This window comes from Zophobas morio, unplaced genomic scaffold (assembly GCF_036711695.1).
Source record: "Zophobas morio isolate AGI-343-1 ecotype UQ-CSIRO unplaced genomic scaffold, CSIRO_AGI_Zmor_V1 ptg000029l, whole genome shotgun sequence".
NCBI classification, from domain to species: domain Eukaryota; kingdom Metazoa; phylum Arthropoda; class Insecta; order Coleoptera; family Tenebrionidae; genus Zophobas; species Zophobas morio.
Genome location: NW_026972134.1, coordinates 6,434,873 through 6,457,131, shown reverse-complemented (window position 1 = coordinate 6,457,131; position 22,259 = coordinate 6,434,873). Strand labels below are relative to the sequence as shown.

General features: G+C 35.7%; 1 protein-coding gene and 1 long non-coding RNA gene across 2 annotated transcripts in view; both read left to right on the top strand.

Annotated features, from left to right (window-relative positions):
• The window catches only part of LOC135137628 (uncharacterized), a 430,031-nt gene that overhangs the window by 69,072 nt on the left and 338,700 nt on the right, over positions 1 to 22,259 (top strand). The gene's annotated exons all lie outside the window — the stretch shown is intronic.
• On the top strand, positions 7,168 to 7,578 carry LOC135137668 (uncharacterized). The gene is made up of 2 exons (XR_010281899.1): positions 7,168 to 7,262; positions 7,328 to 7,578. It is a non-coding gene; the product is annotated as an uncharacterized LOC135137668 (long non-coding RNA).

The window sequence follows — 22,259 nt, the reverse complement described above, 5'->3', positions numbered from 1 at the left end:
ATAATGATTGGACAGGACAAGAGCAAAAAATTCAAAAAGAAATTAGGGAGATAGCTAAAGAGGAAAGAAAAAAAGGATACACAACAAGGGTGGGATATAAGAAGCTGGAAGTAGGGGACAAAATGTATATATGGAATGAAAATAAAGGAAAATTGGAAGAAAAATTTCTCAAATCAAGTCAGCACTAACTGAAGAAAGAAACACAAACGGGAGGGGTAATAATGATGGGACAAATAAAGACTTTAGGTTTAAGAATGTAGATTTTGTACATAATAGGGGAATGGGAAAGACGAATGGGGAAGATAAAAGTGGTTTAAAATTACTCTTTTGGAATATTGCGGGTTTGAAAAAGAAAGATAACTTATTTTGGAACTACGTGAAAAATTTTGATTTGTGGGACTAACAGAAACATGGATACTAGAGAGAGACTAGAACAAACTGAAAGACGTGTTGCCAAAGGAATTTCAGTGGAAACTGCAAGGGGCAAAAAAAAGAAAAACGCAAGCGTAGAGCAAAAGGTGGAATCATAACAGGAGTGAAGAATGATATAAAAGAAATAGGAGAGGGGGCAATAGAAATGCAGGGCTTAGTTGAAAGAAAACTGATTGTAAATAAAAAAAGATGGAGAATCTGCACAATATATAGTAGAGGAATGAGAAACACGAAACAAGAAATATAAGAAAAAATCGAAAAGTCCGAAGAAGAATTTCTATTGTTAGGAGGGGACTTTAATGCGAGAATAGGGAACAAAAGTAGGGAAAAAGACGGGGAAAACACACGAAAATCGAAAGATAAAGTAGAAAATAAAGACGGAAAATTGCTATGGGAATTAATTGAAGAAAGAGGTTGGGAAGTCTTGAATGGGGTGAAGGAAGGGGACGAGGAGAGGGAATTTACCTGGATAGGTAAAAGAGGGGAATCGGTAATAGACTAAGTAAACGGTAAACGGATTAGCAGAAGAAGAGGTAGAAACATTCAAGATAGGAGAAAGAGTGGACTCCGATCACATGCCAATAGAAGTAAAAGTGAGGGGCATAAGTAGAGGGAGCGGATGCTTAAGGAATGAAGTAGGAAAAGAGAAGAAGATATGGGTATGGAATGAAAAAGGAATTGAGCATTATAAAAAAAATGTTTGAAGTGGAATTTAAAGAAAAAGGAACTGAAAAGAAAATGGAAGAATTAAAAAGAGAAATTGAAAAAGCAGCCATAAGGAAAGAAATTGTAACGACAAATTCAGAAAAGAGAAACAGATGGTGGGATAGCAGATGCAGAGATTTAAAAACAGAAGCAAGGAAATGTTTACGCAGGTGGAAAAAGGGGAAAGGTATAAAAGAAGAGTACTGGCAAGCAAAAAATAATTATAGAAAACGATCCAAAGAAAAGAAAGAAGAGATACAGCAAGAAGAAGAAGAAAAAATTAAAGCCATGAGAACTGAGCAAGAGGTATGGCAGTATATAAATAAAGAACGGAAGAACAAAATAGTGATTAGTGAAGACATACCTATGATACAGTGGAAGAAGCATTTTATGAAACTGTTGAATGGAAAGGAAGAGAGAATTGTAGTGCAAGATAGTAAAACCGGGATTGGTGGTAGAGAAAGGGAAGCGGAGATTCGAGTAGAGGAAGTAGGAAAACAAGTAGGAAGACTGAAAAGGGGAAAAGCACCGGGGAGGGATGGGTTGGTAAACGAAGTGTGGATATTTGGGACGGATGGGATGATTGAAAGATTGAGCGAGTTAATGAATGATGTGTGGACGGGTAAAGGTTTTCCCAGGGAATGGAGAGTAGGACAAATATGCCCAATTCATAAAAAGGGTAGTAAAGAAAAAGTAGAAAATTATCGGGGAATAACTCTTCTAAATACGGCATATAAACTGTACGCAATGGTGTTAAATGAAAGGTTGGTGACAGAGATGAACGAAAAGAGTATATTACCGGAAAGTCAAGCGGGATTTAGAAGAGGTAGAGGGGCTATGGACAATGTATATATCCTGCATCATCTAATAGAAAAAGAGTTGCTAAAGGAAGGAGGTCGGGTATATGCACTGTTTGTAGACCTAAAAGAAGCGTTTGATACGGTGGACAGAGAGTGTTTGTGGGAATGCATGGAAAGAAGAGGACTGAGTGAAAAGTTAATTGTAGCAGCAAGAGAGATTTATAGAGAGAGAGTGACTAGTGTGAGAGTGCGAGGAATAGAAAGCGAAATGTTTTGGACGACGAAAGGATTGAGACAGGGATGCCCATTAAGTCCCAGTCTGTTTGCTTGTAACATAAGCGATATCGAGGAAATGTTTAGAGGAGTACAAGCGGGAGGAATTGTGGTGGGGAGAGAAAAGGTATGGTGTTTGGCATTTGCAGAAGATTTGGTAATATTGGCGAAGGATGAATGTGGAATGAATGAGATGAAAAAGGGGAGAAAAAAGTGTGGCATTGGGAATATCGAATCATAGACACAGTAAAGGAGTTTAAATATTTAGGATTTAAGTTTACAACAACTAACACGGTAAAAGCACACATAAGAGAAAGAAGGGTCAAAGCAATGCAGATAATGGGAATGGTGTGGAGTATAGGTGAGAGAATATTTGGACATGACGTAAGAAGAAGGATGAAAATGTTTGATAGTTTAGTTAGGAGTGTATTAGTGTATGGAGTGGAGATATGGGGATGGAAGGAATATGCAGGGATGGAAGCAGTACAAGAAAAATATTTGAGGTGGATGTTAGGGCTACGGAAAGAGACGCCAGGCTATATAGTAAGAGAAGAATGTAAACGAGAGAAACTAAGAGTATACACTGGGAAAAGAGCTGTAAAGTATGATGAAAGGTTGAAAGAAAGAGAGGAATGTAGGATATTGTATGAATACTGGAAGGAAAAAAAAAGGAAGCAGGGAAGGAACATCACAAGGGTAGACAAGGATATTATGAAAGACTGGGATACGCATGGATGGAAATAGAGAGAAAGAGATAAATGGGGGTGAGTTGAGTATGAGAGGAGAGTTGTGTATGCGTGACAGAGACATAGATAAACAAGAGAGAAGAGCGAGTGTAAGTAATTCTAGGTGCAATGCAGACTATAGAAAGATAATAACAGAAACAATACCAAAGTGCCTAGACAGAGAAAGCGCGAAAGAAAAAAAAAATAATTGCGAGATTTAGGTGTGGAAATGAAGAAATAAATAATAAGTTTTGGGTAAGCGAAGGTGAGAGAATGTGTAGGATGTGTGGAGAAAGGCGAGAGACGATAGAGCACATGCTGCACGACTGTGAGGAGAGCAAAGAAAGAGAGGAGAGTGTGACAGAGATATTGAATGAAGAAGGAAGAGGGGTGGAATGGATGAAAGAAGTGGAGAGAACAAGAGTAAGGCTGGGGCAAGGGGGGATGGGGTAAAGGAAAGAAAAATTAGTTATTTAGTTTATAAAATGTATTTATTTGGTTTTTTGTTAGCTAGGGATAAAAATTGTAGTGTCAAGAATCTTTTTAAGCCCGTAGGGTAAAAAATAAACACTTACTGCTTACTATCAATTAATCTTTGAGGCGTTTGAACTGAAACAATTTAATACCATTTTAAATTGTGATAATCGGCTTCTTGACCTCGTCTTATCCAACATGTGCTGTTCAGTATTAACTTCTGATGATCTATTTGTAAACGAAGATCCACGTCATCCTTCTCTCCATGTAGGTATATTTGTGAATAATATATCATCACGCAATTTTTTGAAAGCAGCGTCTAATGGAACCAGTTAAAATTTTCGTAAGGCCAATTTTGTTAATCTGTATGAGGATATATTCTAAATACTGACTGGTCGGTCCTTAATAAATCTACTGATATTAATTCTGCCTGTTGCTTATTTTATGTTCTAATATAATCGATAAACACATAAATACGTATAAAAAAAAGCCAATATACCTATCCGGTATGCTTTATACCTGAAATTATTCGGCAGGTTCGTTAAAAAAATCAGCTTAGAAGGAGATATTTAAAGTACAGAAATACAGCTGATGCGTTTGCATTCAAGGAATTGATACGTAGCATTAAGCGAGAAATATCAATAGCTTATAACGCATTTGTCAAGTATTCTGAAGACATGATTAACACAGATCCGTCAACTTTTTGGGGTTATATACGACGCAAAAGACGACACACCGGCATACCATCTTGTGTGAATCTTGGTGATACTGTTGTAACAGGAGCAAAAAATATTGCTAATGCGTTTGCACAATTTTATGAATCAACCTATATCCCTAGTTCTAGCTGTAACCATAACAAAGTTAAATATGACAATACAAATGTGAACATAAATGTGTCTATCATTAGTGAAAATGAAGTGCTTGAAGCTATCAATAGAATTAAATCAAACAATGTTCAGGGTCCTGCCGGTATACCAGCATTTATCATAAAAGATTGTGCTCGGGTTTTAATTAACCCGTTATCTGTTCTTTTTAATCTATGTGTTAACTCAGGCACATTTCCAGATTGTTGGAAGCTATCCAAAATCTCTCTACAGTTACAAATCTTCTTTGTGTGACACAATTTATCGCAGACTCTATCGATTGTGGATTACAGACCGATGTAATATATCTTGATTTTTCAAAGGCTTTTGACAAACTAGATCATGGTATATTAATTGATAAACTTTATGCTTTGGGCTTGAATATGCAATTAATTAGGTTTTTTGGGTCGTATTTACGTGACAGAAAACAATATGTCCATTGCTGTGGATAAGATTCTGATGTCATTACTGTTTTATCAGGAGTGCCACTTGGTCCGCTTCTTTTTTTATTGGTCATCAATGATATCTCGATTGAATTAGATGTTGAATTTTCTTTATATGCAGATGACATCAAGATATACAATAGAATAAGCTCAACTGATGACTGCCTTAAGTTACAACATAATTTAAATAGGATTGTGGTATGGTGCAATTTGCACAGGCTTTTGTTAAATCAAAAACAATATTATGTAATGTCATTTTCTTTAAAGCGATTTAGTATTCACTTTAAATACGTCCTTAATGGGGTAGGCTTAGCCAGGCCTCAGACCGTTTTGGATCTTGGGGTTGTTTTTGATAGTAGGCTCTCATTTGCTTTTCATATTAACAAAGTTGTGGCAGACTGCATGAAAACTTTCGGTTTCATCATAAGGAGATTTTCAATACTGTGACACTATCATTCGACTTTTTAATTCATTAATTAGCAGCAAACTTTACTATGCTTGCATAATTTGGTGTCCTCACCATAACATTCATTTAATGCATCTGGAACGTGTCATAGGAAGGTTTCTTAAATATTTGTTTTACCGAGAGAACGGTTTTTACCCACCTATTGGTTTTCCTCAATCTGAGCTTTTAAATCGCTTCACTTTTTCCAGTTTTACGGAAACTTGTAAAAAGTTCTTTGTGTTGTTCCTAGTTAAAATGATAAATAACAGTGTTGACTGTCCTTTAATGCTAGCCAAATTATCGTTTAATGCACATCCTCGAAGTCTAGTATCTCGCCACTCTGAAATTTTCTACATAGCTTGCCCGAGAACTGATATCGCCAAATTCTTTTCTATGTCCACTATGTGTAGGATCGGAAATAGAACACATAATAAGATTGATCTTTTTTCAACATCACTGTAAGCTCTTTAAATTCTTTAATTAGTCCCAAATTTAGTAGGCTTTCACATTACTTCGTAATTTAAATTATTATCAGGATTATCTGATCTTCTATGATTTATTGATTACACATATATTTTGAAATATCTAATCTGAAAATCTGCATTGGGATTTGGAGTAGCTTTCAACTTTTCCTATTTGGGATTCGCAGTAATTTGTACCATTTGCTTTCGGTTATTTGTTGGTTACCTGTTGGCCGACTATATATAAAAATAATAAGCCTGTGTATTTAGCATAATTCAGAGGGAGTTTATTTGCCTCACACCGTGCATATATTTTATTGACATTGTTCTGATTGTTCTTTCACTATCAGTAATGTTAACAATATTATTATATATGATAAAAGGTAAAAATAACAGCAGACTCAAGCTGGATGCCTGAGGAATAGTGGATGTTTTTGACTTGCTTGTAGGTCGCTGGAAAAATCCATGTAAACAATTCATCTTCAAGGATATCGATATCACCGATATACTATGAAACAAGTGAGATTAGAAATCATAGAACGTTGCTCCACCTTTACATGCTTCTTTATTTTTACTTTTACAGTCCACATATATCCTTAATCTTAACTTATGATGATGTTATCATAAAAAAATAAATTTCGCAAAATTGTATTTTAAAATTTTTAGAGAAGTTCTATTTGCTCGACTGTACTTCAAGGACGGCGGAAGTTCGGTTTACATAACCTTGGATATTCGCACGTGGAAGGTAAATTTTTTTCTGATATAGTTTAATTCTTGATCATACCATTTAATTGGATTTTGTGTATTTTCGATGTCTTTTAAACATTTTTTCCGGGAAAGCCACACTGACACGGAGCTTAACAATTTCGATTAAGTACAGAAATAATGAGCGTAATAAGCACCAATCAAACTGTCTTTCTTATTTATTTTCTTCTGTGTATTGGTCTCGAAATGACAAAAACAACTAAACATTGAACGACAAGTTGACAACAAATATTTGTTGATTCCATATAAAAAAATTCGAAAAAAAATTCGCGTTTACATTTAACAAAAGAGGGTTCAAAATTATATAACTACTTCATCAAATAAGTATGAATATAAGTTTTGGCAATTTTTCTTTTAGAAATGACTAATTCCCTGTTAAGTACTCTTCTATTTGCGAAATATTCAACTGAAAAATGCTTTTTTCCCTACATTGACCATGCGTTAACTTGACATGATATCAGTCTTTTCCCACTTAAGAATCTATTTTGAGTTACGCTGTCAACTTTCTTGTATTTGTGATCTAGTAGTAATAGCAGTTGCTAACAAATAATATATCATTTACTGTTTAATTTTTTAGTTAGGATTACAAACTCAATTACTATTATTATTTATCAACCAAGATGAAACAAATACCTGCGATTATGTTTAAAAGCAGGGTATTAAAAAACGATGGAATAATGTTTTCAATTTGAGATAGGTTTTGCAATTTTGCTGTTATTTTCCATATGCCGATAGCTATATATATAAGTCGCAAAATTTTCATTAATAGTACCAGTGTCGAGTCAGAATTAGATACATACAAGTAAAGCTATAAAAAAATGTTTTCTGCAATCTTTATTTTCGTTGCTGCCTTTGCCGCAATTTCTACGCAAACAGGTACGTAAATTAATCTTAATCTTAGTTTATACCTTTTTATTAACCAAAGTTTTGGTTGCAAACAGATCCTATCTGTCCAGCACAGGATGAAGATAATCCAATTCATTATCTCCCACATGAAGATTGTACGAAATTCTACGACTGTACCGATGGCACGCCGGTAGTCTGGGACTGCCCCGTCGGACTTTACTTTAATCCTGTCCTGCAAGTTTGTGACTGGCCCGAAGAGTCTGGGTGTGAGGGAAAAACGGATTAATTTTTAGTTTATTGTACTTGTATGTAAAGAGAAGGTATATTAAAATTTTGTAAAATCACAGCATTATTATCATTCTGTAGTAAGATAATTCTTTATTACTTCCCAAGCGTAAGCGAAGGAAGTATTGTAATCGAGCCCGTCGGCCGACTCTCTACTTTTACGTTCTCTCGACCTTTCATGACACTTAGAATATGAAGAGATAGGTCTCCCATTTCCGTTCGTCTGTCTGTCTGTCCGTGTGTCCGTCTGTCCATCTGTCCGTCCGTAATAATAGGAATGTGGATGGTAAAACGCTAACTAAACTTTGTCTAATCATCCCCACCAATAATGTGATGACGTCACTTCAAAACTGTGCATAGTAAATAGGTTTTAAATTGTATAAAATAACATAGTCCTAGCAAACTTTGCTCTTGTAAGATCACATTCTGTGGGACGAGGTGTATTAATCCCAGGTAGTATACCTGATGATAATAAGATGTTAGTAGTATACCTGGTGGTTCAGTAAGGTAGACACTTTCAAAGTAATCAGCTAACAAGTTTTTGTTTTTTTAAACTCAAAAGACAGTTTGTTGGAAAATTTACGATGTTCTCTGTAGTCAGATTCCAGTTTAGTAGCTTTAAATTTGTGCCAAAGTCTTTTGTTAATCTTAATCCATTAATTCACGTTTAATCCATGGCTTTTTCAGATTAACCTTCAAAAAAAATTGTTTCAGTTGTTATACTATTTACAATATTATGAAAATTTTTCCAAGCCACGTCAGGATCAGCAGTAGTAAAAATTACCGACCAATCACAATTGTTACCTAATAGTCATTGTTTTTAAGTTGCAAATTTATTCAACGACACTTTTAGCAACTTTTCCATAACCACTTGACTTACTTTTATTTAACGCGCTGTATAAGATTTAATTTAGGAATTATATATCATCTACTGACTAGTTTTACTCAGGTTACATAAACAAAAGTTGAAAGTCTAATTCTTGTGAATGTTAGTTTCATAAAAAAACGGAGTACTTGGGTCTAAACTTTTGAACGAACAAACAATATCCGTTAGAAGCGAGTAACTACATCCTTCCGCCACTATAAAAATATCAGATTTCTTTTTAAAGACTTCATCTCCCTCTATTCTTGTGTACATACCTTGTTATTATATACTCAACAATGCGTCTCCAGCTACCAGATAAAACAATATACGTAAAAATTTGTGATAACGTGTTATTAAAGCTACCAACTGCAAAATATGCAATAAAAATTTAATTCGTTGGCTTATATACCTATATTACATCTTCTACTTTTACGAATTACCATCATTGATTCTATTCAGGCTAAAACTTGGCAAAGAAAAGACAAGAGCGCCAATCGTGATGCAGTACCAAGTTAACAAAATAAAAAATCTAAATAATTATTCCACGTCTACTTATAAATTATTTACACTTCGATCCTCAAAGGTGTTTCCGCCGCCTCTGTCTTTTCGTATAATAAAAGATCAGGTGCGTTCTCATCGATAATTTACGTAGCACGCCTGAATACCCATGCAGGTGCTTTACTTCCCTTCACATAAAACAAAACAACAACAATAATGAAACAAAAGTGCCCCAGCCATCCACCTCTTTGTTTTTTACGCTCAAAGACGGACCCAGCAATTCCCGGTGAAGATGAGAGTGGCGTGACTAGGAGTAGTTTAATCACGAAATTATTAGGAGCAGAGTTCTAAAATCCGATTAAAATTCATAACGGAGAGTGCCTAGGGCCACTTCGATTCCCCTGCATCTTTTCGTGAGCTCTTAGGCATTCCTGACGGCGATTTTCTCATGTTTTAGATTATTTCCCACACTCGAAAGAGCCGAGAGGTAAATATTTATTGTTTGGCGGAAAGAGATTGTTTGCACGATTTATTAAGAGGTTTGGTAGCTTGGGTGTTGCCTGAAATTTAAAAGTTGTTGAAGTGGAAATCGCCTTCGGGATTTGATGTTCGGTACATAGGAGATGAAATTTTAATAGCGACTTTTTACGTGACTTCTCATAAAAGCTTGTCATGAGATTATCTTCTCAAAAGAAATAAAAAAGTAAGACCCTTTTTGATTTTTTTTGTCTTACATTACAGACTTTAACATATTTTTTTTATGTAATGTCGATATTATTTTGAGTCCTACTTTCCAACCGATAATTAAGAGCAGCAATATAATTTTTGAATGGCCTTTGTGATTACAGTCGTACAGTCGTTTCAAAATAAAAAATGGAGAATTTTATTATATGTATATAAGTCTATCCGTCTGCCGGTCTGTTAACAATTCCCTTATGCACACAGACTTCGAAACTTCTTAGTTGAGTTCTTTAAAGCTTCATATTTATCGCGTCCATTCAACACACTTCTCAAGCTTAAGGTACGTATTATTAATGAGCGGATATATGGCTAAAAAAAAGCCAAAACAGTCCCTAAAGTACGCGGATTTACGTCCGAAAAATAGCAAAATATGCGCTTCAAAAAATAAATTTTGCGCAACATCTGGTTTTCTTTGAGATCTAAATTTATTTTATTATTTTACATAATCAGCGATCCTAATCTTTGTTAAAATTTGCATAACAAATGAAATATTTTTCTAAATTTTCAGCAGACAAAATTTTGCTTTATGTCTGTTAGGATATTTTTATACCTATCACGTGTTATTAAAGGAGAATATTTAAAATTACATACTTCAGTGGGTTTCATTTTTTAATTTTTTCTACATTTTCGCCATGTAATACTTTGCTGACAAGTTTAAGTTCTTGGTATCCAGTATTTTTTTGTAAAGTATCTTGCAGCTTTTTAAATGCCATTTCAGCTAATCTTCCAGGGGTATCTCCCAATAATTTATACAATTGCTCTACTATATCCACAGACTGACTTACGGTCAGTTACATACATACATTTTATATCATCAAAATGACCGCAATCACACATATATTTCCGCTTCAATTCACGTATCCATCTTGTCAGAACAGGTTATGGAGGCTATGGTCAAATCCGTAAGGCTTCCCGGAAGTCTTGGATCCTCAAATGAGCTTTAAGCAATACTTTCTTTACGTTGAAAATTAAACAATTGACATTTTCATATTGATTCTGGATAACTTTAACTACTAAACTTAAGGCGTGAACCAAACATGTTACATGAAATAAATTGGGATAAAATATTGTCAGATGTTTGCCATATTTAACCATGTATGTAGCGCTATCCGTTAGTAGCAGTTTTAGTTTTTCGTATTTAATTCCCGTTGGCCAGAATATACCTCTAGGGGAAAGGAAGATAGAATGGTACACTTAAAAAAAAATTTAACACAAATTTAGACGGTTTATTAAAGTTATTTTATAACAGAACAAACGTAAGTTAAAATAAAAATAAATAAATAAAATAGAAATAACATGTATTAATCAAATTTTAATCATACCATAAACAAAAAAATTATTAAATAAAATTTAATGTTTCTTTTTTGATCCATTTTGCCGTGATACTTAGGTAAAATGGAAGACATCAGAAATCCAGACACTGAATTTCAACATATTCATGCTTCAGACACATTTCTCACATGTGTATGGCGCTTCATCATCGCTGTCGTCAGTGCCAGCGCAGCTACAATGTGCCCCCATTTTACACATTAGACTCTGAATCCACTCTTCATGCAATTCAGAAAATAGGTGAGAACAATAAAGGCATGTCACGTCATCCTCATCATCTTCAAATGAAATTTTCTCCTTCTTCGTTTTACTCTTAGTCGTCTTATTTTTCGCTTTTTTTGTTGAAGTTGTTTCTAAATTGAGTACATTTTTACTCGCTTTGCTTGAATATTTTATGAAATTTTTAGTTCGCGGCGATATGTTGATGATGTCAATATTGCTGTCTTCCCACGTTTTGCATAAGGCCTCGTTTTTTTCTCAGTCTCGGGAAAAGGCATTATGTTTTCAGGACTAATCAGAAAAGAACGCCTACTGTCGTCTTGGTGAGTAGGACTGTAGGACTATCAATGCTAAGTTTGGAGATGGAAATGACACCCTATGTTGACGGCTGAGGTTTATAGGTTGAGCAACATTACGAGACATGGAACTGACATTTAAATAAGTTGACTTTGATTCATCTGTAGCATTTACTTGTTGAAGTTCTGAGTGATCGTTAAGTTCAGAAGTTGCATTTGTAACAGATTTAGCTCCATATTCAATTCCAGTTGTCGTTGCTGCTAAAAAGTCCGCTTCTGGGAAGATATCGCGATTTAGTGGTCATATGATTGTCGTTTTAAACACGTTGAAGGCTGTAGTCAAGGTAGCACTTTTCGCAAATGCGTTGCCAACCAATTCTGCTATTTGAAATTGGGTACTAATAACCCTGCCTGAATTACTCCTTAATCAATTCTGACTAGCCTCTAGTGTAGTATCTAGATTGTGGCTTCATAAATCTGACGTCTAGGGGTCGCAAACGTATGTATGTACTCCATACTCACGACCCAAATTAATAACGTACAAGTTTTTTATATGGCTGCCGCGACCATCTAACAGGAGCAAAACCGCATGTTCAGTAGAAGCTCTTGAAAATGTAATAAACTTTTTGAACCAGTATGTAAAAATCTGTATCTTTCTAAATCCAACCACTTTCGTGACATTCTGCCCAGGAACCACGCGGTGCATTGTTTATTAACTGTGACTAGTGCATAAACTACTTTGAGCGTAACCTACGGGGTTCCTATTTAAGATTTCAACATTAAAGTACGACGAAAGATAATTGCAAATTACACCAATTATGGGAATTGCAACTGTAAAATTTCCCACCACTTCGGAACGTGCACCCAGCATAAAACTGTCAATCAAGATTACTCGCCACCCTTGCCTTTCCAGGACCGTATTTGTTTCAATACGTGAACAGGTAGATTGTTAAACCTGCCGCTTTCAAGGAATTTAATCTTAAAATTTAAGGACACATGAAAGTGTGGTTCTTAAAATTTTTTAAATCTTTGCAAATACATATTTCCTATAAAATCCCAATAAAAATTAACTCTACCATGGTTCATATATGAAAGCTCCAAAATTTGAAATCCGGCTCAGGCTGAAGCCGTACCTCCGTTGCGAAAGATTCGTAATGGTTTTATTGCAGGTTGCGGTCCAAAGTACTAAAGAGCCCTCATACAGTAATTGACGGCGTTTGTAATTATCTTTCGTCGTACTTTACCCCCCGCATCACCTACAAGGAGGGGGTATGGGGACTTGCACCAAAGTATTTCCCCCATGGCATGATTAAATTTTGAATCTGGATATTTGTTAAGTTTCTTCAACGGTATATTTGGATAATTCATAGCAAAAATGGTTCTTATGGTCTTCACTATGAAATGAAGAAATTAAACTTTGCCTGGTATCTTTAGTAAGATTTGTTTTGTACATATCAGTATTTTTATGTTGAAGAACATGACATTCTTTCGGCATGAAATCTACAACACACAATTTATTTATTTATTTGTCTTTCAAAAATTGATATACTAACTTATTATTATGCGTATTTATGGAATTAATTTCACAACTATTTTTCCCATTTGAACTGTGCAACATTAATATAATTTATACTTACAATTTTCTCACAGCCTGTACAGAACAATTCGCCATTTTCTATTTGAAAAACGTCTTTCTTTTTCGTCCATCCCCTTAACTTGTCCTTTAAAGACGATTTGAGTTTGAGTATTTTTAAAAATGGCACAAAATACTAGATATTTAACAATTTTTAAAGCACTTACACTTTTGAACTTCGCTTTACGAAAACTCAACACGAACTGACTGATACAGGAAGAGAACTCGAAAAGAAAATTGTAGGAGGGCTTGGTGTATTTAACACATCAAAGCTCTTCCTAGAAAAGCAAGAATGTCGGGGCCTGTGCTTTTCTCTTTTTCGGTGCTTAAAAAAAAATACAATAAATCTGTGGGTTGAGCTACCTATCAGGCGCGTTCCCAGGTTGTGGATAGGGGGAGTATCCCCTCAAGGGGACCGCACAGGCATTGTCTGGGGAGGGTGGAAATGGCCCTCCCGAACCAAACTATCCTGAGGGTGGTGGAAGTCCGATCTGGGTTTTTCCCTTCTCCAGATATGTAGGTTAAGGCTGAGGCTCCTCTTGCCTGAACATGCCTTGGTGGTAGCCGGCTTAGACGGCCGCAAAGGAGGTTCAGTAAAAGTGAGCTGGAATCCAAGGGTTTATTCCTCTCGGTAATAAACCGTTGGCTTGGGGTCGTCAAAACAGCCCCGCGGAGTAGCTCCCGCGTGTTTGTGTCGTGCGTGGGGACCCGTAAGGCGGGATGAAGGAATCCTGGAGGTTAAGCCCCCCTTGGTGCAGTGTGGTCACCAAGGCTGGGCAACATACTTCTTTGGCGTGGATTTCCACCAAAACGAGAGGTTGGGACTAACTCATCTCAGATCAATTAGCTGCGTCGTCAGGCCAGATTGCCGACAAGGTGAATCCTGGGGGGAAGTGTAGTCTCAGCACGAGTAGCCTCATTTGTTGAGGCTACGTACTGCAGGATGAGCTTCCCTGGGTGCTTCATCCTTCTTCTAGCCCTAGCGTCGAAGTTTGGCGTCCTCTTCTTGGACTCCGTGCTGGATGGGGACGAAGAAGGACGAAATTAAAATCCAAGATATGGATAATAAAACAACTAAACCCACTGAGGAAGTGCCTTCGGGTGCACCTCAAGCTGAAAACCCAGCCACTATGAGACGGGGAATGCCGACCCGCCGAAACCGGGCCCATCTTTCTCCGGGATAAACCTCAAAAAAGGGAGTGCGGTCTTTAATCTCCACACCTCCGGTAGCACAAAAGCAAAAGAGGATGAGAACGCAGGAGGCCACCTCTAAACTATGTCGATGGTGCCAAAACATTTAGTGTTTCAGGAGCCGGCATCCACTCCGAAAACCTGAACGCACAAATCAGTGTACCTCTCGGCACCCACATGTCTGTCTTAAACAGAACTGATGGGAATAATGCTGGGAGCTAGAATCGTTGCTGGACGTGAAATCGGCAATAAATCAATACGCATACTTACTGACAGCAGGTCTGCACTACTAGCCCCTAGACAACTGCGTGGTTCGATCCGGGCTGGTTTGGGAGTGCAGGCAAACGCCTTTGGTCGCCGTGTCGAATGAACTCATAGAGCAATAAGTACACCTATAGACGCCATGAGCAAATATGGACGACGTTGAGCAGCTGTCGGCAGAGTAGAGCTTGTACAGCGACACCAGACCGTAAGTTGACAAAATTTTTCCTCTCACTTTCAAGGAACAAATTGTGTAAACTGGTAGAATTTTGTAGGTAAGCGAAGAAAAATGTTGCTTCTCCGCGTTTACCACTTGCCGGGCGGGTGCCCTTACCACTAGACTACGGAGGAGCTTATGTTTCCCCGCTTACCAACGTGTTATTGTGCCGCCACAATTTCTTACGGGACATTACCAGTTTAACAAACATCTACTTACATACTGTAGGAGTAGTAACAGTCCCAATCTGTCGTGGATGCAATGAAGAAGAGGAAACAGCTGAGCACATTCTTCGTGAGTGTCCAGCGCTAGCCTCCTACAGGAAATCCATACTAGGGGACATCTGGTCTATTATGGCAAAAATCAGGGAGTTCCCACCCTCTGCATTACTCAAGTACATTCAAGCGGTTGGGTGGTTTGACAAGTAGAGGAGCGGGAAAACACCCTGATATGGATTTGGGGGAGGTACAATGGGCCCAAAGGCGAGGCCTAATTGTCGGCTGGCCACGATCAGTCCGCACAAAAATTTAGAATCCATATGGGTGTTTAAATTATTTTAAAAACCTACCAACGTACTTAGCTATGCAATCAAATTTGTTCTTTGATGATTTGCGCAGAAAAATGAATATGGGTTATTAAATTGTCGGTATTTTGCTAAAGGAATTCCCCCGACTCTATTACCTAAAACTCGGATTGGATTATCTTTCTTTATAGTACGGGATATATTAAATGCGACCTTCGCAAGAAACATGTGCTTAGGAGTATAAAAAAATCAGATTTTATAACAAAATAGGCAGAAAAAAATTACAATAGGCAAAAACAAGTACGGCTCAAATAAAAGGATTTTCTCAGATACACATTTAAGTATATACAATTTTCATGCATTTGTCTACACCTAAAATGAAAAGGTATTTGCACTACTCAGCTACTTAGACTTATTATTTGCTATGGTCTCGATCAAGAGCTGACGTCTACTGATTGGGAACAAGCTTTAGCTAACCATTCGGTGGAATCACATGTTTTTTCCAGCATCATTCAAAATTGTATACTTACTTATTAAAAAATTCATGCCGCTCGGACCCAAAAAAACTTTGTATCAAGGAGTCTACGTTACTTAAACTAAAACGTAAAAACGTGCTCTAAAGGAAATTCAAACGCAGCCGGCTGCAAACTTATCATATAAATTTCCAAACTTTTTCTGGTAGTATCAACACTAATTAGTCAACAGAAGGCAACAGATGAACAAAATATACCCCTAAATGCAACTAAGAAAAACAACTTGACCGAAATCTCCAACATTTTTGCATCGAAATTCGAATCAATTTATGCATTATTGGAAAACACAAGTAATTTGCCGCAGCTCTCGTCGCTAAATCTTAATGAACCGCTTTCTCATGTGACATTTGAAGAATATACGGTTAAAAGATCATCTCTCTCTTCTTCATCGGCCTCCGAAATCGATGGAATATATCTTTTCTTCTTAAAACATTGGTCTCACTCACTCACCCGTCTCCTAACCATGATCATACAATCTTATTTTTATATCCATGCTTTTCCTGTTATTTAATTACAATCACTGGTGGTCTTAATCTTTAAGAAGGGAAACAAACTGGACCGCAACAACTATCCTCCAATCAAAAAGGCTTATTATTGTTATTTAAGACCCACCACTGACCCGGAAATGACTGACATTCAGGCAAGACTCCTATCATTACGAGTACTAAGAGCAAGTAATGATATCCCTTATTTAGATTAATAAAAACTTTCAAAATCCTAGAATTACAGCATTCAAAATTTGTCTGCTACTATTGTCTAATGTTAGCCCACATCCAAGAGCATAGCGTAACTACCGATCATTTTCCACGCATCATTTCAAAAGTGATCCACACTACTCTGACTTACTGGTGCTAACCTGTTCTGACTGACATGATCACACATATTCCTAACAAAACAGATATGGTCTACAATACTTCAGTAAATAGTGTCGGCCATTTAGAAGAAAAAATTACAAAAGCAATAAGAGCTGTTACTCCCGAGACATTAAAAAATACGTGTTAAGACATCCTTCCGGAATAGGATTGACGCATGTCAAAGAAACATGGATCAATACTTCGAACATTGCATTAGTAAGAAAGAAAACGTGTTTTTATCTTTCAACTTGAGGTTTTTGTCAAAACTTTTGACAAGTGTTAAGGTTATTATGTTTAATGCTACAATTGTAATTATAACAATATCCAAAATGGTGGTAAAAATGTATTTTGGGTTTCGTTTTAAATTAATCAGGCTCTTTATTACTCGTGGACCACCCTGTATAAATAATCAGTAAAGTTGTCAAGTTCTGAGTGTTTAATAATTAAATTGATAAAAAATGTTTGTTACAAATCAAATTATAAGAATGATTTCAATGGCTCACTGAAGTCTAAAAGGGTCATGAATGTATTACAGTTTTTTATTTGCGGTGTTATATTCAGTAGATTAAAAATAATTCTCAAATAATTAAAAATGCAATGTATAAAATTCTCAGAATCCTTTTTTCCTATGGGCATCGTACTGCTTATTAAAATGTTTATTAAAAAAGAAAAAGAATGGGAAGAAGGTAATTCGGTTTAGAAATTTTATAGCCGTAATGTTTGCGACAGTCTAGCACATTGAAATGTTAACTTAATACAAGATACATTTTCCCACAGTATGTTTTACGTTTGAAATAAATAGTTAATAACAAATAGTGCACTATCTAAAAAGTTGTTAATTAGACCGAGTGAAACAAAAATACCGTTTACTTAGAATAACGTCATCAACATCATTAATTCTGTTGTTTTATTTTCTCACCAAGACATGATTTACCTAAAGTAAATCAATTAATTTCATGGATTGGATTTAAGTTATGATTCTCAAGTTTCACTTCGACCATAATAAAAATAAAGAATGAAACAGACAAAACTAGAAAATATGACACGTACCTTTGTTTTAATATAGTATTCCGAGACATGTGAACACATCTCCAAAAGCATTTCAAAATTGTTTACAGTCAAAGTGTCGTATTGCCAGATATTTTGCCTGTAATTGCCACTTTTATCTCGCCATAAGCTATGACAGGATAGTTCTCCTCTTATATCTTTGTTGTTGACAAATTTCATTTGTGTTGTGATGGTTGTCCAAATGTTAGCACTGTAAGCGTTCGGGAAACACTATGCAAATATTGTATTTTTTTTTTTTCGATAATAAAATTAAAAGTTGAAAATTATATCCTAATTCTAATCGATAAACAACAAATTAATGACTGATACGTCGGTGCCTAGCGTGCTTCTCAAAAAAAAAATGCTTTGAACAAACGTCGCATCTGTTATTATTATGTACAACGCGAATTATAAATTGAAGCAAGTTCAAAAAAATGTATGTAAATACATAACTTAATTAATTTTGTTTAATCGAGCTTCCACATAAACACCATCACAGTGTTTTTGTGCTGTCTGTTTTTGCTCATCGGAATTACTAGCACAAACTTTTACTCTTCATTTTAGACTGAGGTTTTATTATTATGGAATAATTTTTACGGTCAGTGATTCCAAATAATGCTCAAGTATAACCAACCCACAACTTTCGATTATTACAAATCAATATCGAAGAATTATTGCGGTCTCTTTTTTGTTAGATGCTATATCTGATTATTTTTGTGTTGTATTTCATTATTTTACAAAGAGAAGCATCTGAGTTTTGCGGTTTTTCCGGTTTCGTTCAGTTTACTGTGTTATAATAAAAATTGTTGTTATACGAAATGATGTCTCGGTGTTGACAAATTAATATAAAAACTTTATAAGGGAGTATCTTTTTTTCTGAAACATGAGGAGAAATTAAAGTAAACAGTGCGCTTCTTTTAATATCAACGTAAAAAAATGTCAACAATAAAACTCACATACGTTACCTTCCACACTTCAAACACAAAAATGAAAGTGTTTGACATATTTTCATTAAAGTCTAAGAATCTGTACTATCAAGTCGTAGTTAGAAAGTGCTTAGATCCTAGTCTTGATTGTTCTAATTAAAACGTATTTAGTTTATCTTTTTTAAAATTTTCACTTATAACGTCACAGTTCGTTATGAATAACTATGACCTGTGAAAATCTCTGACGCGGAGAAAACTGAAGCTTAGTTTCTTATTAGAGTCGATGAGATTCTCCGAACTAATGAGTAATGAGGTAGCTACTCGTTAACACTTTGTAATAATATAAACAATTAACATTCAAACGCGTCTGCCTGATGAAGGCACTATCTACCGAAACACGTACGCATAACAGTATTTTACTAATTAAAATGTTTGCCTCGATTGTATAAATTGCAGCCCATCTAAATTAGGTCTTAACAACGAAATAACATCAACCCCCAATGGAATTGGGGATGTTCGAACAGGCAACATTTTGTGCAAGATATATTTTTAGCACTTCAAACATTACATCGTTTCTGTTCTGATTTATGTGATAAGTACTTACATGATAGGTCAACTTAGGGTTGAAGCTGCATTTTTAATAAAAATTTCATTACTCCGGAATATAATGAGAAAATCCGTTTCTCGTGAAACAACGAGTCGGATGCTAATTAGAAACCACTTTTGAATTTTAAAGATACAGCTTTATCCTGTTGACAAAGAGACATCGAATGCGTTGAGTGCAATAATTTAAAGAACAATGTAAGCAGAAAAACGACGTTATTTAATTAAAGGAATAATTATTGGAAGTACATTTGTTGTATGTAATTTTTCTCTCTAGATCGGCCTCCATTTCTTGATTGGTTGCTGATGTACACGGATAACTGGTTATTGAAATACCTGGACCTTGAATGTTTGTCACTCGAATGGATTTTATTATTTCAGTATGGCGTAGGTATGGTTTTATTAAATTCGAATTGAAATGTGCAATTTCTATTAAAATATACTCCTGATACCGAAATAATTTGTTTACTGCTGCAGCATAATTCGTAAATTTAATACCTTTAACCTCCAGTTCATTTTTTATCGCTGACGTCTTGGTTCATCTTGTGAATTTCTTGTGTCCTATGGATGGGGGAATGTTTGTTTATCCTTTTGAGTTTGTGTTTTCCTAAAAGGATTATGTATATATGTATTAAGACCAATTTGTCAGATGTGCGATTCTCACGTTACTTTACATTTTTTTCCTTTATCGGAGAAATTTCTTGTTATTGATGAGAATAACGAGTTCACCACTTCTCAGAACTGCAGTATTTATCATCAGGTATCTATTAACATTATTCAGATAAGCCAATAGTCAGGAGTAAAAATCTCTTTTATCATGATTTGAACAATGCACTTTAAATTTCAATCTAACTGTCCTTTATAAACTACTATTTGTGACTGAATAATTACTACACCTATTCTTCACTCCGTCTCTGGTAAACTCCGGTCCAGGTCGTGCTTTTCCTGATCCGGCACCTTTTAACTCCGGTCCACGGTCATTTTCGTCCATTTAGGCTAAACATAAGCGCGGCAGCGCAATTTTTTTGCGATATGAAGTTCTGCCATTGTCTACTTCTTTACTGTTTTCTGTGATATTTAGTTTCACATGTTTGGATTTACATGGACTTTAAATTCGTAACTTAAAAGGGACAGCTAAAATTGAAGCAAATTTTACAATCTCTGCTCTTATTAGTTTGGACCGGAGCTAAGTCAAAGGATTAAGGCCCTCCAGGTATCACTGTAACGAAATATGACTTCGGACCAGAGTTGATGATCGTCTTTCGGGTATACTGACACAAGAGATATAGTGGTTTTACGACTTTAACTTCTCAACTACTTTTTTTAAAAACAGCTTGTGCGAGTTATAAGTGCTGACTAGATTGAGTGGCCTCTTGTGATCTCTATAGACGGTCAACAAGCGTCGGATGGAACAGAACACACAACTGAAACTGTTACAACAGATTCGTTCTATGTTCAGCTGGAGGGTAGTCTTGGAGTCAGTTAGTTGAGGATATGATATTTAGAGGAACAATTTAGGACAAATAAAAATCAGAATTGTGAGCTAACAGAAACCCGAAAAAAGCTAAGGGAATAACAGAATACCAAAATTATGTTTACAATAGGAAGAACGAAGACCATAAGCAAAATCTGGAGCCAGAATTCTAAATCCCGAAACATTAAACAAAACATAGAAGATATACACCATATTTAGGTAGAGAAGTGACAGTTAAATCACTGTGCTAATTTCTGATAAACTAAGATTTTCAAGAGAGGTAGTGTATATTGCACCAATGCACAAGCACTAGGGACTTTGGACACCTTTTTGAGGGTAAATTACTTAGCGTATAACATCAAAGCATCTAACTGGTAACAAATCTTAGAGCTCATAGAGTAGTATATAAGTACCTTACCTAAGAAATTTTGATTTGGGAACTAGGTAGTCGATACAATAAAAATTAAATTATTGTACGGGTTGCCTACGTATCCAATCTAGATTTCTTAGGTGACCCTATGTACTCACATACTACGCTGCGGGCTCTACAATTTCGTGCCAAAGACAAATATATCAAATTTCCTCCGAAAGGCAGCCCCCTCCCGTCCGTCTTATCCAGATACCCAAAGGCAACCTTAGTGCTTGTGTATTGTTAAAATATATACTATCTTTCCTAAAAATCTCATCATATCAGAAATTATCATTGTAATTCTACGGTCGCCGCTTGAACTAATTGGTAAAGGAAAACGAAACAGATGAATTCTACTGCACCCTATCGACAACAATTATCGATAAAATCCCCAGGAATAATACAATGACCATATTGGGGGAAGTAGATGTCCAAATAGGAGCAGGCGCGGATACAGGATTTCGTTTAGGGGGGGGCAATTTTTGTACGATTTTACCTATCTCCCAGAAATTCAACAAACATTTTTATAAAATTTCAGCTAGTTATACCCTTTTTCACATAACATGGGTGAGATTTGATTGTTTTCGTTACGCGTATAGTGTATAGTAGAACCTCGATAATCCGAATTAATTGGGAAAAAGGTGTGTTCCGGTTAACGATTTGTTCGAATCAGCGATTTTCCAAAAAATCTGAAAAGGAATTGAATAACAACTTCATACACAGTTGAAAACAAACTTCAAGAAATAAACCTTAATTTTATTAAACAAAATTAAAGAATTCTTAAGCAACAATAGATAATAGACACATTCTAAAAAAATATTACTCCGTGACCATAAACACGCTATCTTTTTGGAATCAACACGCCGGGATCTATACCCTGAATTTTTTCAGAATTTTTAGATGCATTTTTCAAAAATTAAATTATCTATTATGTATTAGGTACCTCCATTAGGTATGCAAATTTCGACCCATTCCCGACGATTTTCGATATTTAACTAAATACATTTTCTGGTAGATTTTGGACCTCACAGGTCACTTTTGGCTTCATTTCTTTGGTAACTTAAACCATTTTTCCAGATTCGTCCATTTGAAATATCGCAATTTTTAAAAATTTCGAAAAATT